This window comes from Eublepharis macularius, chromosome 3, assembly GCF_028583425.1.
Source record: "Eublepharis macularius isolate TG4126 chromosome 3, MPM_Emac_v1.0, whole genome shotgun sequence".
In the NCBI taxonomy this organism is placed as follows: Eukaryota; Metazoa; Chordata; class Lepidosauria; order Squamata; family Eublepharidae; genus Eublepharis; species Eublepharis macularius.
Genome location: NC_072792.1, coordinates 232,089 through 245,183, shown reverse-complemented (window position 1 = coordinate 245,183; position 13,095 = coordinate 232,089). Strand labels below are relative to the sequence as shown.

The 13,095-nt window shown below is 43.7% G+C and overlaps 1 long non-coding RNA gene across 1 annotated transcript; it reads left to right on the top strand.

Annotated features, from left to right (window-relative positions):
- Positions 1 to 496: 496 nt before the first annotated feature.
- On the top strand, positions 497 to 6,457 carry LOC129325509 (uncharacterized). Its single transcript, XR_008596638.1, has 4 exons — positions 497 to 538; positions 1,349 to 3,312; positions 5,331 to 5,373; positions 6,235 to 6,457. It is a non-coding gene; the product is annotated as an uncharacterized LOC129325509 (long non-coding RNA).
- The last annotated feature ends 6,638 nt before the right edge of the window (positions 6,458 to 13,095 follow it).

Here is a 13,095-nt window from a genome sequence, read left to right as displayed (position 1 = left end):
CCTTTGATAAGCTCTTAATTATGATACTCTCTGAATATTCATGCTGGACTGGGCAAGTTGTGTAGTGGAACTACAGTGAACCTTTCATCTATAGTCATCGATCCAGAGGAGTTAGCCATGTTAGTCCGTAGTACCAAAATAGTAAAGAGTCCAGTAGCACCTTTAAGACTAACCAACTTTATTGTCGCATAAGCTTTTGAGAACCACAGCTCTCTTCGTCAGATGCATCGTCAGCTTTCGAGAACCACAGCTCTCTTCGTCAGATGCATCTGACAGACAGGCTCAGGAGGAAATTACAACATTTCCAAGCCTGGCTGCAGAGCTTGTTTGCCACAGAGGAGACTAGGAGGGGGTGAGACAGGAACATCATTCCCACTCCTGCGTTGCTCCTACAGTCCTGAAGAGCTGAGATGGGCAACAGCTGAAGTGGCATCTGCTGCCCAGCCCTGCAAAAATGCAAGCCCACTACTACAACCAAGTTCTCTTTTCTCCTTTCAGGAATAGCCCTCTGCTCATATACGTCGTGTGGATGAACATGGTAAGAATGTTGTGAGCCACTCAGGAAACTCAATGCAAGCGCTTCCTCTCCCCACCTTGCAAAGATTGTACTTTTTTATCTTACCACCATGGTTGCAGGACATGTTGTCCTGCATCTCTCAATATCCTAGATTAGATAGCTAGAAACAATCCTATCTGAAGGGAGAACTGTCCGTGCTGCTTTGAGGAAGGGTGGGCTAAAAGTGAGAGAGAAACTGAGGAGTTTGTAAAATACCTACTCGACGTGTACGTTCTAATATTGTATTTACAAATCCCCACTACAAGGCCAGCCCACTCTTTCCATTATCTAATCTTCCCAGGAAGGAAGACGACGTTTGACAAGGTTCTCTTTGAAGCCACTTCCACCTCCCCAGCTGCAGCTAAACCAACCCATTTTGGGTCTGATGGCTGTATTTCAAGTGGGTCTTGTAGGGTGAAACTTGTCTCACTTGCTTGAGTCACCTGGAATGTTTGGTCAGTGACCATGTTTTGGAGTACTCCTGCTCTACTCTAGTGGCCAACACAGAGGTCCATCTGTGGGCTGTGATCCTGCGGCCTGGACTTGTTGATGTGGCGATTCCCTTTTTTATTCTGCAGGTGCCATTCCTCCAGTATCCCCCAAAGGGTTCTTCTGCCCTCCCACACAGTAGCTGGGGACTTTGTTTTTTGTTCCACCTCATTGTCCACTTAATCAGCTTGGATCCCCAATCAAGAATTAAATTATGTCACAATGAACAAATGCAAAAAAAAACCCCTATGGTTTCTCCTTGTGGTTTCACAAGTGTTTCGTTTCCCCTGCATCTCCTTTCAGATCATGGTTCAAAGATCAAACGGCAGCTGCACACTGCTTGGTGGCCCACCTCCCTTCCTGCCTCCACAAGGCACTGGTGTGGACATGGCTGTGAGTGGCAGCACCCCCTCGGCCATCCTGTCGGCAATCACCCCTCGCAACCGCTCTGCAACGGTACGGAGGCAGAGCAGCAAAATTCTTGAAGTTTACCAGGGGTGGGGTGGGAAGAGGAACGCTGCAGCATCTGCCACCAAACATTTTACAAGTACAGGTCCAGTTCTCATGCAAAGGGACTGGCTATTGAGATACCAGCTAGCCCTCATCTGGGCACAGCCAGACAAAATGCTAGGGTTTCTTTGAGCTCTTCTGCCCTCCTGGGATGTGCATGATGACCTAGTCTGATCAGGATGGTGGCATCCAGGGAAGAGGGATTAAGCCTGACTCTTCACACTATTTTCCTGATCAGAAATGGCCCCAAGGAGCTACTGATCGTCCCTTCAGGTTAAGGATACACTGACTCCTTGCAATCAGAAGTGATCAGCTTCAGGGGAAAGTAGTCAAATATTTGATTGTCTGGAAGCCCCTTATAGACTTTTTGCAAGAAACAGAAAGAGATGAACTAATAATCTGTGCTTGTGAATATTAAGGAGAGGGAAAAATATATAAATGGAAAGGAAAAGTAGCTACTTAATGATTATTTTAGAATTAGTATATAATATGTATTAATGTTAGCATCTTTCAAATGGAAAATGGGTACCTACTCCTATTTATATAAGTATATTCTTATCTCCTTTTTTTCTTTTTGTAGGTTTTAGAATTTTAAAATTTTAATGAAACTCTATTTTTAAAAAAAGATCAGCTGAGGTTTCCTTGATAAAAGCCAGAGGCAGGAGATGTTCCCTGATTGCTAGGAGCCACTCTGCAGCGACTGAAGTGTAATGCACAGCATTACGCTGGGCCACAGGGGCGCTGCGTGTTATGGGGGTTTTGTCACCAGTTTTATCTGTTTTAATTTTGCACTGTCCATTTAATTGTTATATTGTATATTATATTGCATTTTAATTTGGTTGTGATCCACTCTGAGCATGTGCAGGGAGAATGGATTATAAACAAAGGAACAAAAGACTGAATGAACGAAATGAAGAAAGGAAGAAATGAAGAAAGAAAAAGAAAGAAAAAGAAAGAGAGAAAGATGGGGAAGGTGGCACCTGTGGGAGGGAGCCAGAGAAACATTTTGAAGAGATTAAGCAAAAACAGGCTTACATAGGAAGGGGGAGGAGGTTAGGAGGGGAGCACAGTTTGACGCAGGGGTAGCTTCTTGAAGAGCCATCTTGCTTTGAAGAGGCGCTGCTTAAATAAAGGCAAAAGCACATGTTGCAAAGATAGCATAGGTCCCCCACCTCCACCATGTTCTTTCTTCTGAAGGAAGCCAGACCTCGTAGCACTGATCTGGAACTTCAGTGTTGAGGTGACCCTGTATATGGCACAGCAGTTATCACTGTTTGCTGAAAGAGTGGCTGTAATTGCCGCATCTTTTTGTGCCTGCTTGAATTCAAACAGAAAGGCATGTGAGTAATGTGCTGGGTAGAACGTATTTTGGGCAATGGTAGTTATAAGACCTTAGTGTTCACCTGTTTTGGATTTTGTCAACTGAAACTACATTTGACTTCCTTGGGGTAAGTGGCATATCAACTAAATAAATCACACGGGACAGACTTCAGGGCAGGTTGCCTTGAAAGTGAGGGGGTGGCACTGAGGAGGTACTCACACTTTCACATCTTCTGGCAGGTTTGGGACAACAGAGTATTGGCAGCAGAGGAACAGAGAGGGATACCCAAGGTCAGCAATTTCTGCATTGCCTTTCATTGGAGGAGGCTGGCAGCTGAGGATAAGACCAGTGGCGGACATCAGAAGGACCACGAAGACAGCGCCTGCTCTTCCAGGTCTACGACACACACCAATTTCATTCTGTGCAATGATTGCAAGTATGTTGAATCAGGAATCTGATTTCTTTCTTCTTAATTGCAACATGTCATTTATAGAGGCATGGTAGGGAATCTGCTGCTGTAACATAGTGGTTAAGTGGCTGAGCTCCGAGCAAGCACTCTGCTGGTCTGACTCTCACTCCTGCCATGAGCTCAGCTGGTGGCCTTGGGTGAGCCCCTCCTCTCAGCCCAGCTCTCCACCTCTATTGTGGAGATAATATTAACGCTAACATTGTTCACCACTCTTAGTTGGCACTGATTTGTCTAGAAGAGCAGTATATAAGCATACTTATTATAAAAGCTGTTGTAGCATAGTGGTTGAATGGTTGGGCTGCAAATCAGCACTCTGCTAGTTTGATTCCAACTACTGCCATGAGCTCTGCAGGTAGCCTTGAGTAATTCACTCCTCTCAGGCCCAGCCACCCCAGCTGTATTGTGGGGTTAATAATAAATTTACTTGGTTAACCATTCTGAGTGTGGCACTAACCTGTCCAGAAGAGCGGTATGTAAGTACATGGTTGTTGTTGTTGTTGTTATAATCATCATCATTGTTGCTGTGGTCATTATCATTATTTTATTATTATTATTAAAAGAGCATAAATTCAACTGTTAGGAAGTAAATGGAAGTCAGGATTATTTTCTTGAGTGCTTCCACCCCACTCGCCCAAGGACCATAACTGACATATAAAAAGCCTCACAGGCTGGGCACATCTGGAGTTGGTAGACTGCCTTTTGCTTCTATTCCATGAAGCCCCTCCCTCACTGATTCTCCTGTACTCTTTCAGGCTGCTGAAGAAGGGGATGTAAAGGCTAAGTTTGTTGGCATCAGTGGTCCATTGATTTATTACACTGCCAATCAAGCCAATGCAACACTGGACTTGATTGTCAAATCTGGTGGAAGACCTGCCAGCAATTTACTTTCTCTAAAGATTGTGAATGCAGATTTCAGCCTGCCACCACCGAGCCTTTGCAGACATTGCTTGCCAAGAGGGCCAGGGCTACCACTTACCCTGCATTGACTTGCCATCTAAGGCCCTGCCTTGTGCCAAAGTCTCCTGTCATCACTGCATTGTCTGCACCCAGGCAAGGTATCAGCATCTCAAAAGGACTGACAGGGTGTGGCTGGAGAGCAATCAACTTGCCCTCCCTCCTCTTGCCTGTTCTTAGCCAAGAGAAACTTTTTAAACTAGGAAAATAGATTTCAATGCAGTCTAAACCTCCAAAATAAAAAGCAATTGTCTATTCCCTCATTCAAACTCACCCCCCCTTCCCCAGCCAGCCATTGCACCTCACCAGCTCTTACAAAAGGTGTTGGATCTTAACATCTGAGCATGGAAAATCTTTGGAAACATTTTCTTTGCTTGTGGCAATTTGTCCTGTACAGTTCTGGTGTGAAACTGTGTGAAATGGTGAAATGGATACGGTTGTTGCTAAAGAAGCAGTGCTTTTCTAAGGGGTTACCACATTAACTGGCAAGGAGCTCTGATTATCAAAAGCTCATTTCCTGGCAATCTAGTTGGTCTTTAAGGTGCAACTGGACACAAATCTTGCTCAGCTTGAAGCAATTACAGTCAGGGAGCACCTTTGTAGTAGCACAAGTTGGCGGCCATACTGGGTATCTAACAGCAGACCAAACTGTCCAAGAGATGCAAGATGGCAACTAATGTGCCTAGCCCATCTGCAATGCTTGCACCCTGACTAAGTTACTCTGGGGAGCTCATGGACTTCTCCTGAAGAGCATTTCCTTGATTTTGTCGCTGGAGCCTGATCTTCCTTGATGGCATGCTGGCACCTTTGGAAACCAAGCCTGGCCTAGTCCAGAAGCCAAATGCCAACTAGCTCATTGCCCTTTGGATACCTGTATACCCCGTAAGCTAGTGGATCTACTGAAGAGCCCACTTGCTTTATTACTGCAGTTATTTTGCATAAGCAGGCTAGACTAGTTTTAGGACTGGCAGTGAGACATCCGGCAGGTTGACCCCTATTCAAATTACCCAGTTTCTTCCTTTGTTTTACAGCCCTGATGACCTTTTAATTTCTTCACCTGTGGCTGGGACACATGTAAGTACATATCCATTGCTTTGCTCTTCTTCAGAGAAGGGGGGAAGGGGAAATACAGCAATGCAAGTGGGGCTGGTCTCCAAAGGAATGTAAGCTGCTTTGAATTCATTCTGCTCTGCTGCTTTATTTTCATTTGTGACTCGTGAGAGAGAGGGAGAGAGAGAGGGAGTGAGTGAGTGAGTGAGTGCAAGCCGAGTGGGGCTGGTCTCCAAAGGAACGTACGCTGCTTTGAATTCATTCTGCTCTGCTGCTTTATTTTCATTTGTGACTCGTGAGAGAGAGGGAGAGAGAGAGGGAGTGAGTGAGTGAGTGAGTGCAAGCCGAGTGGGGCTGGTCTCCAAAGGAACGTAAGCTGCTTTGAATTCATTCTGCTCTGCTGCTTTATTTTCATTTGTGACTCGTGAGAGAGAGGGAGAGAGAGAGGGAGTGAGTGAGTGCAAGCCGAGTGGGGCTGGTCTCCAAAGGAACGTAAGCTGCTTTGAATTCATTCTGCTCTGCTGCTTTATTTTCATTTGTGATTCGTGAGAGAGAGGGAGAGAGAGAGAGAGAGAGAGTGAGTGAGTGAGTGAGTGAGTGAGTGAGTGAGTGAGTGAGTGAGTGCAAGCCGAGTGGGGCTGGTCTCCAAAGGAATGTAAGCTGCTTTGAATTCATTCTGCTCTGCTGCTTTATTTTCATTTGTGTCTCAGGAGAGAATGAGTGAGTGAGTTCATAGCTTATATATCAGTCCAAAACAGACTAAGATAGCAAAGTCCTATTCCATTCGCTTTCCAGGAACAGGGCAAAGACTCCAGGTTCATGGAGGAAGACAGTAAGTGTGTGTCTATTCAAAAGATAAATGTTGTTTCTTTCCTTTTCCTTCAGGTGTCTACCAAGATGCAATGTAGATGGTACAACATGACTCAGCCCTAGCTGTGGCCGGCTGGCAGCAGATGTCGTTGGATAACTTCCTCAGGGGATGTAGGATCCCTGTATCAATTATATAAGCAAGATATAATCATCTTCAATAATGGGCATACTCAAACCACTTCATATAATGGTGCATACTCGAACCACTTATTCAAATAAACAGTTACTCACCTTGAAACAGTGCAATTCTTTCTTAAAACCTAGAGAGTGATGCAGGCACCCTTGCTCACGCGTCCCTCCCAAGGTTAACAACAGTTTATATACTAACATACACCTTCCTCCCATGCATGAAGCAATCTCATTCAAAGATACAGTAACCATGACTTGGCTCAAATACAAAAACCATTTCATTTAAAGGTACAGTAACTTTCACCCAACTCCAAAGGTCCAGTGTCTAACCCAGAAAGCATTGAAGTGAAAATGTATTGTCGAAGGCTTTCACGGCCGGAGAACGATGGTTGTTGGGGGTTTTCCGGGCTGTCTTGCCGTGGTCTTGGCATTGTAGTTCCTGACGTTTCGCCAGCAGCTGTGGCTGGCATCTTCAGAGGTGTAGCACCAAAAGACAGAGATCTCTCAGTGTCACAGTGTGGAAAAGATGTAGGTCATTTGTATCTACTCAGGAGGGGTGGGGTTGAGCTGAGTCATTCTGTAAGAGTTTCCCAGGGTGTGGAATGCTAATGGCGGGAGGCTTCACTGTATCCTGAGGCGGTTCTTTTGCATATGGATTGGTGCTTGATGTGCTAATCTTCTCTGCAGGGCTATTGTCGGGTGTGGAGTGTTTTGTTGGCCTGGTGTTTTTCAGAACTGGAGCCCATGCTCTGTTCATTCTTAAGGTTTCTTCTTTCCTGTTGAAGTTTTGCTTATGCTTGTGAATTTCAATGGCTTCCCTGTGCAGTCTGACAAAGTAGTTGGAAGTGTTGTCCAGTATTTTGGTGTCCTGGAATAAGATACTGTGCCCTGTTTGAGTTAGGCTATGTTCAGCCACTGCTGATTTTTCAGGCTGTCCAAGTCTGCAGTGTCTTTCATGTTCTTTTATTCTTGTCTGGATGCTACGCTTTGTGGTCCCGATGTAAACTTGTCCACAGCTGCAGGGTATACAGTATACTCCTGCAGAGGTGAGGGGATCTCTGCTGTCTTTTGCTGATCGTAGCATCTGTTGTATTTTTCGGGTGGGTCTGAATACTGCTTGAAGGTTATGCTTTTTCATAAGCTTTCCCATCTGATCAGTAATTCCTTTGATATATGGCAAAAACACTTTTCCTGTGGGAGACTGTTTTTCTTTGGTTGTTTGATTCATCCTGGGTTTGATTGCTCTTCGGATTTCATTTCTGGAGTAGTGAAAGCTCATTATTTAGCCCATGGGGTTTAAGGCTATTCAGAGAAAAAATCCATTGGGCTTCTCTTCTCAGTAACTCCTTGTTAGTGCACTGAGAAGAAGTTGGCCATGCCACAAATAACACTGACACCTTCATATCGGTCGGGGTGTGCTGTGTTTCAAGGAAATGATGAGTTAGAGAGGCTTCCTCCACTTTGTTCTTAACTCTGGAAATACGTTCCAGAATCCTGACTCTCAGAGGTCTGATTGTATAGCCCACATATAATTTAGGGTAAGGGCAAATCAACAGGTACACCACTCTGGAAGTCTGGCATGTGATGAAATGTCGGATGGTGATTTTCTTTTGTGGTACAGGTATGTCCAAAGAGTCACCCTCTATCATTAATGAACACATGGCACAATGGCCACACCTAAAGTTGCCTGTAGGTCTATCCATACCCAGTGGTCTGGTTATATCTGTATGGGACACAATATCCTTCATATTTCTTGTTCTCCTGTAGCTGATACATGGTGGTGATGCACACCCATGGATGTCAGACACTAAATTCCAATGGCTATGGACTATGGTTTGTACAAATTTAGATAGAGGTGAATAATCTAGAGCCCAATGTAGTCTATCCTTTTTAGCTCTAGCTTTATTCTCAAAAAGGCTATTCCTAGAGACCCGTGAGGCTCTAGTTAATGCCCTTTGTATGGTCTTGTTAGGGTAGCCTCTATTAATGAATGACTTCTGCATAACAGCACACCCATAATCATAGTCCTCTTGTCGTGTGGAATTCCATTTTAATCTCAGAAACTGTCCGTATGGGATATTGTGTCTGAGATGGATGGGATGGTGGGACTCAAAGTTTAAGTAGGCATTCCTGTCTGTAATCTTAGGGCATATCTTCAATCTATCATCACTCCCCCTGAAGACAGTCACATCTAAGTAATTGATTTTGTGCTGATCACTATTCCAAGTGAATTTGATATTCTCATCTAGCGTGTTCAGCCAAGAGCAGAAATGTTCCACAATGGAATAATCACGGATCAAAAAGAATAAATCATCAATGTACCTTTTAAAGATGACTATGTACTCAAAGTAGGGATTGGTATGATTCATGATGTATTTCGCCTCCCATTGTGCCATAAAAATATTGGCAATGCTGGGGGCAGCCGCACACCCCATTGCGATGCCCCTCACCTGAAAGAAGAAACTGTTCAAAAATATGAAATAATTTTTTTCCAGTATCAAATCAAGAAGTTGGAGTAAAAATTCAGAGCTTGGTCTACAGATGTGTCTTGCATTCAGCACATCAGACACCACCCTCCTGGCCATGTCATGTGGTATGGACATATACAAGGAGTTAACGTCCATAGTCAATAAAGTGAAACCCTCCTCAACTGGAAAATTTTCTATTGTCTGTATGAAGCTCCTAGTGTCCTTTATGTAGAAGGGAATGGTGGGAACCTCCGTCTGTAGGAAAGAATCCAGGTAAAACAATCTGGCTCTCAAATTCATCTGTAGGGACTGTGCTCTGTAAGAGCTCTTTCACTCTATCAGCTTCTTTAGTAACCGTAACCGCTTCTTGTTGACACGTGGCTATAATGAGTACCATAAGATCGAAAGAACATTTATTGAGAATAGATGCCCACTTGGTTTTGAACTCCTCCCTGTCAGCAAACATGCCCGGGGGCTTCTGAATTCTTAAACCTCTTGGTATCTGTTGAGTTTGATAATATTCGTATAAAGTAGAAGCATGAAGCTCCAATTTCATTGATTTGGATTGCAAAAATTGTAGGGTTTCCCAGTCCTCTGGGGGGGGGGAGTAATGTCCCACTTCCTAGGTTTGAGACTAGAAAAAATCCTAGACTTTTCTTCTGAGTAAGTGAACGTATCCTGATAACTAGACATGGCTTCCCAATATTCCCTTCCCTCAGTTTTCTTCTTGCCACCGCTAGGAGAAGGATGTCTGCTTCATAGGTCCGTGTTTGGATTCCATCTTACTTGATTTTGGTTGTGATTTGGACTGTTTACTGGACTAACACTTCTTCTGGCTGATTTGGACTTCGTTTTGGACTTGGTGTGTATTGATCCAGTTTGTTTTGACGATGCATATCTTCCTACCCCTCGATGATGACTTCTAAGGCCTTCTTTAAAGCACTGTACTCAGTGCCAGATGAAGATGATCCGTATGGATGGACATGATCTATGTTTGATCTGCCTCGGGGAGGGCCACAACATGCCTGCATGTCAGAACTTCACTCTGAAGGTGAGGCATGAGAGGGCCCAATGGTTGAGGGTGTTGTTATGGCAAAAGGTGTTAGATGGAGATGAAGTGCCTAAGTCCCCTTCTGTGATAGAAAAAACACCATTGTCTGCCCCAAAGGCGGGTCACAGTTCAGGTTCTGTGGTTTCATTGAAGTCGATCCCGAGATCGGATCCGACAGGTAAGTCGACTCCAAAGTCCGATCCGAAGGGGAAGATGACTCCAAGATCAGATATGACGGGGAAGAAGTCGAGCTCAAAGAGGTCTTCAGATCCAAGAGCCAGTTCGGAACCGCCTCCAAAGAAGCCAAAGAAGTAAAAACATCGGTCAGCTTCATGGTCTAAGCATCATTCTTGGTCTCCACGGCCGGAGTCTAATGATGTTGGTTTCACCATGTACGCCATCACCCCATTTGTGCTCCCCGGACCATTCTGTCTCTGATGGTGAAGTGCCGGATCCAGTTATTGACCATCCAGCTGAAACAGGTGCTGTCGGCACCGGGAGGGAGGCGGTCTCTGATTCCAGGACCGGGTTCAACTGACCATCATCGGATCCAAGAGCACTCTTCAAGGCGACCATGTCCCACGTCTTCCCTTTGGAGTCAACATCATTCATCTAATAGGGAGGGCTCAGGTTCAAGACGCTTGCCATACAGCACCATCATGCCTGCTGCATTCCAGCCCCGTATCATTGTCAATGGAAGGGAGCGCCCTCGGGATATGAGCCATCAGATCTGAGGCCCTCAGCATCCAGGGAATGTGGGTAGTTGCCTCCACCGTTTCCGGATGAGGTCCTGTCAACTCCTGCTTCTGAGGTGGAGGAGAGTACTCTGAATTGGGGTCCAAGTCACTGTCAGGTTCGTCACCAGATGAGAACGTGGGACCTAGTGCGAGTTCTCCTTTTGAGGATCTATGTGTATACAGACGACCCGAATGGCAAAGGCACTGGATATTGACATGTCATCTGCCATCCCAAAAACTAAAGATAAGTTGCTTTGTTGTATTTATGGTGATTCTCCAGCAACAGTGGGTTTTCCAATGCTAGAAGGCCTGGAGGAGATAGTGCAGAAGGTTTGGAAGGTGCCCTCAGGGTTGCCAGCTACATTGAAATGCATTGAACAGATGTACAAGATCAAACAGGGTACATGGCAAGCATTGATAAAACACCCTCCACTGTCATCCTTGGTAGCTGAGGAAATTCAGCATCGCAGTTCTGGCTCCCTCTCTGCTCCTCCAGATAAAGAGGGAAGAAAAATTGATGGTTTGGGGAGACACCAATATTCTATCTCTGCTTTAGGCCTTCACATTGCCAATTATCAAACAATTATGGCAGGATATCAACTATATCTGTGGGAGAAGCTGTCCTCTTATGTCGCTGACTTGCCAGAGGATAAGAAAGCTGTCATTTCTCTCCTGCAAACGGAGGCCGTTCACTTCTCAAAGTAGCAAATGAATGCTGGGAGCCATGCTGCTGATACTGGGGCTCGTGGGATGTCCACTGCAATGCTTTTGAGGAGGCATTCCTAGTGCCGTTCAACAGCTCTTCCAATGGAAACAAGAACCAAAATAGAGAACTTACCATTTGAGAGAGATTCCTTGTTTTCCAGCACCACAGATGAGGCGCTGAAGAAAAAGAAAGAGAATAGGCAGATGGCCAGATCATTGGGAGTGACTTCGATAGGTAGGTCTAGATATAAACCACGGTACTCATTTAGATACAACCCATACCAGTATCACGGGAGATATCAACAATGCCCTTATTTTCAGCAAAATCCCACAGCTCAACGCCACTACAATGTTTCACAGTAGTCAAGAAGGCGTAGACATTACAAACCCCATCCATCACAAGCCCCTGTTCACCAGAAAGATTCTCAGGGTGCAGGGAAGCAGTTCTGATAGGACATAGTGACCTCTGCACAGACTGATGCCTTTCTTTTCTAAATGGGAGATGATAACAACTTTTTTTTAAAAATAAAAATTTTATTAAGTATATTGAAGGAATGTTACATATAAGTTTTTCCAATTATTCTCTACATATCAATATCAATTACCTTATAATTATCCAGTAAAATGTACATTCCCCACCCTCCCTCCCTCTTTTCTCTAGACCCCCAACAGCGCTTAAACCCTTTAAATTCTTTAAATTTCCCCTCTATTCTATTACTGTTATTCATTCTCAAAGGTAAAGTTCTTAGATAAAACATAACCCCATCATTATACCCCCATCAATAATTATCCATAGACCACAATTGGCCTTTTACATCCCACCTGAGTTCCACATAATCTTTGAATTTTTCCCAATCTTTTAGAAATTCATTTGAACTTTGTTCCTTCAGTTTTCTAGTCAGCTTGTCCATTTCCACCATGTACAGTAATTTTTGTATCCATTCTTCAACATCTGGTATCTCCTCTCGTTTCCAATATTGTGCATACAGTAATCTTGCTGCCACAATCATGTACCACATTAATGTTCTATCCGTTACATTAACATTTTCCATATTCAGTCCTAACAGAAACATTTCAGGATCTTTCAACAAATTACCCTTCATAATTTTCAACATTTCTGTATATATCTTAGACCAATATTGTTTTGCCTTATCACAAGACCACCACATATGGTAGAAGGAGCCTTCATGTTGTTTACATTTCCAGCATTTGTTTGACATAGCATTACTCATATTAGCTAATTTTTTCGGTGTTAAGTACCATCTATACATCATCTTATATCCATTTTCTTTTAAATTAACACATGTAGATATTTTCATAACATTTTTCCACAAATATTCCCATGCATCCATTGTGATCTGTTTGTTAAAATGTAAAGCCCATTTCACCATTTGGACCTTAACCACCTCATCTTCTATATATCATTTCAATAGCAGTTTATAAAGCTTAGAAACTATCTTTGTTTCATTCCCTAGCAGAAGTTCTTCTAATTCTGAGTTCCTAGTTCTGAAACCCACTTTCCTTTATCTGATTCAAATAAGTCTTTAATTTGTCTATATTGTAGCCATCCATATTTAAAAGGTATCTCTTCTTCTTCCTTCATTTTGACTGTATCTCCTTCCATCTGCAACAAGCCCTTGTACGTTATCCAATCTTCTCCTTGATATTCTGTCTACGGTTTTATCACCTCTGCTGGAATTATCCATAGAGGTCTTTTCTCCTCTATATATTTTTTATATTTTTGCCAAACCGAGAATACATTTTTCCTTACGTAGTGATGCAGAAA